Source organism: Myotis davidii, unplaced genomic scaffold, assembly GCF_000327345.1.
Source record: "Myotis davidii unplaced genomic scaffold, ASM32734v1 scaffold234, whole genome shotgun sequence".
Classification (NCBI taxonomy): Eukaryota; Metazoa; Chordata; class Mammalia; order Chiroptera; family Vespertilionidae; genus Myotis; species Myotis davidii.
Window position 1 is genome coordinate 134,774 of NW_006285617.1, and position 3,724 is coordinate 138,497.

The 3,724-nt window shown below is 39.1% G+C and overlaps 1 pseudogene; it reads right to left on the minus strand.

The window, feature by feature from the left end:
• Positions 1-3,249: 3,249 nt before the first annotated feature.
• Positions 3,250-3,724, minus strand: part of LOC102771205 — an 18,610-nt pseudogene continuing 18,135 nt past the window's right edge.

Genomic DNA, 3,724 nt, shown 5'->3' on the forward strand with positions numbered 1-3,724 from the left:
AACACTGGCTGAAGCCCGGCGGACTAAAGCAGGTTTCTGGGGTTTTGTTTAGCTTCTATATTTGTAACATAGTTGCTTAGAGTTGCAGCTCAGAGGCCGGCAGCGGCAGGAGGGGAACATTGGAGTCCTCCGTCACTGAAGCAAGCAAGCCTCATGTTAGTTTCAAGCTGCCTGGCTGCCGGCCACCATCTTGGCTGGCAGTTAATTTGCATATCACCCTGATTAGCCAATGGGAAGGGTAGCGGTTGTATGCTAATTACCATGTTTCTCTTTTATTAGATAGGATATCAGTGTACTCTATTACATGCTCACTACCAAAAGTCTAGTTCTTATCTGTTACCATATATTTGATCCCCTTTAACATTTTGCCCTTCCCCCACCTATTTCCCCTCTGGTAATTCCCATTCTATTGTCTGTTTCTATGAGTTTTTTTTAAAGTATATTTTTATTGATTTCAGAAAGGGACAAGGATAGAGAGAAACATCAGTGATGAGAAAGAATCACTGATCACTGCCTCCTGAACGTCCTACACCAGGGATCGAGCCCACAACCCTGGACATGTGCCCTAACCCGGAATCAAACTGTGACCTCCTGGCCCATAGGTCAACGTGCAACCACTGAACCATGCTGTCTTGGCTATGAGTTTTTCTTTTTCTATGTTTTGTTATATTTGTTCATTTGTTACTTTTGTCTTATATTCCACATATGAATGAAACCATATGTAATGAATTTATACCTGTAGAACATAGAGATTGGAAAAATTTACAATGATCTTACATTCAGAGTATATGACTTTTTAAAAAAAATATTTCTTTATTGATTTCAGAGAGGAAGGGAGAAGGAGAGAGATAGAAACGTCAACGATGAGAGAGAATCATTGATCGGCTGCCTCCTGCACACCCCCTACTGGGGATCAAGCCCACAACCCAGGCATGTGCCCTTGGCCAGAACTGAACCTGGGACCCTGAGCCAAGTCGGCTAGGGCTGACTTGGTTTTTTTTGGAGGAAATGATTTATTTGATTATATAGTATTATTACTAAATTATGAATATCAGTGATTTTTAAATATAATGAATTGACCTTTAACTTTCAGATTATCAATTATACTGGTTTTTTTAATGTCATTAAAATTAGTAAAACAATTTTTCTATAATTCTTTAATTTACTTCTCTTAAAAGAATGTCTTTACTTTTAAAACATTACTGACATCTTCACTTATTGGGGAAAAAAATCATTCCATTGGTTATCTTTATTGTCTAAAGAAATGCTCAGAACTGTCCTTTGTACATAAAAGGCACACAAGAAATATTTGTTGATTAAATGACAAAACTGGCATAATTGTTTGGTACAGCTTGTTATGGACTGAATTGTGTACCCCTCTCAAATTTATATATTGATGCCTTAACTCCCAATGTGACTATAGTTGAAGATAAGACCTCTAACAAGATATTTACAATCAAATTAGGTCATGAAGGTGAACTCTAATAGCAGAAGTGTTGTATCCTTGTAAGAACAGCAAGAGACATAGGGCATCTTTTTCTTACCAGGGGCATACAGAGGAAAGGCCATGAAAGGACAAAGGGTGAAGATCGCTCTCTGCAGTCAAGAAAGAGGCCTCACCAGAAACCAACTCTGCTGGCATCTTTTTTTTTTAAATATCTTCATTGATTTCAGAGAGGAAGGGAGAGGGAGAGATAGAAACATCAATGATGAGAGAATCATTGATTGGCCGCCTCCTGCACGCCCCCTACTAATCGAGCCAGCAACCTGAATATGTGCCCTGACGGAAATTGAACAGTGACCTCCTAGTTCATACGTCCATGCTGAACCACTGAGCCACTGTAGCCAGGCCCTGCTGGCATCTTGACCTTGTATATCTAATTCTCTAGAATTGTGAAAAAATAAATTTCTGTTGCTTATGCTGCTGAGTCTGCAGTATCTTGTTATGGCACCAGAGCAGACTAATGCTGAGCTTTAGAGAAACTTTGTAAACGTTCCAAAGCAGGATGTCTTACCATCATTAATGCCGGGGTGTGTTTCTTGGCATCTAGGAGAGTTCAGGAATCTGGAGAAGGGCTGTTGTAAATTATTTAAGAGTCTAGAGACGAAACATAAATTTGAAAGGCATTTTGTGGAGCCAGAGGAGCTTGGCTGTAGGAACAAGGTCTCCTGTCTCTCTGGATCCCTTGCTTTTTATTAACACAAATTGTCCTAAAGCAAGGTAGAGATACATATATGTTTAATATAACCCAGCCAAAGGCAAGGTTTAGTATACAGAATCCATTGTCAGATTGGGGGAACTGCCTATGGCTGTTCAGGTATTTGGCCAGTAGGAGGCAATAACATGTAGATTGAAATGCCCTCAGCTGTCTGGCAGCAAGCAATCATTTATGCATCCTTTTCAGGTTTGGGTAAATGCCCTTAGCCATTTCCAACAGGAAATAACATATGTGATTCAACTCATGCTGTGTCCCAAAGTTCTATCAACCTTTTGATGAAACTCTTGCATTTCTGACATGCTGGAATTGGCTTCTGGCAATTATTTTCAATTTTGGCCTAATCCTAATAACATTGAGCAAGTAGAGAGGATTATTTTTATTTAAAACATAAATCTTATTTTGTTTGTATTTTATTGATTTTTTACAGAGAAGAAGGGAGAGGGAGAGAGAGTTAGAAACATCGATGAGAGAGAAACATCGATCAGCTGCCTCCTGCACACCTCATACTGGGGATATGCCCACAACCAAGGTACATGTCCTTGACCAGAATCAAATCTGGGACCTTTCAGTCTGCAGGCCTACGCTCTATCCACTGAGCCTAACTGGTTGGGGCTAGAAATCTTATTTTCATAGAAAACTAATTTTTGAGGACACTCCCTGTTTATATGATTGGTTGCAACTGGTGAACTGTATTATTCTCAGATCCCCACATTCATGAAATTGGGCTCATATTTTGTTATCTCCAGCAATCATCATATCACTGAAAGTTATACAATTAAAATAGTGATATCATGAATAGAATTTTTAGAGTTATTAATGTCCCTGTGCCAGAAAGTAGATAAAGAGGAAGAGGGTAAACATACCTGAGGTTATAAAGGAAGAATGGGACATGCTCACCAGTGACTGATCTTGTGGAATTCTAGGCTGTTTCTTTAGGCTGAAAAAGGAGGAACTTGAAAATTGAAAACAAGAAGGATGTGCAGGAAGAAACAGGTTTGTCCACTCAGAACTTTGCCTAAGTTGGAAAGATCTATTCTCTCTTTTTCCTCTTTCCTGTTTTACCAAATTTTCGGCAAGAAAATAAACAACATTTTGTGATCAAGAATATAGCAGATGCTGCACAGGCCAGCAGGAACACAATCACATCCAAAGAGTGGTACTGGACCCAGGTGAGGTTGTGAGCAGCTGGCCGCAGGTGTTTGACTCCTTTGTGACGCATGACATACTCGATCCAAAAGACGGCTCGATCCAGGGGCTTTACAGGTTGATCATGGTGAATGCTTGATAACCTCATAGCGTTCTCTTTTTATAGCTGAGGCAAATAAGGAACAAGGCAAAAGAGAAAAAAATGAATGAAATTTTGTGTTTGTTTTTCACATGATACATGTTATAAAAATTAAACTAAGGGCCACAGAATTGTTACATGAACACTGCTCTCTGTATAGAATTTTAACACATATAGTAGGGAGATGGTAAAATAAATATATTGTTAATGAAATGTTGTT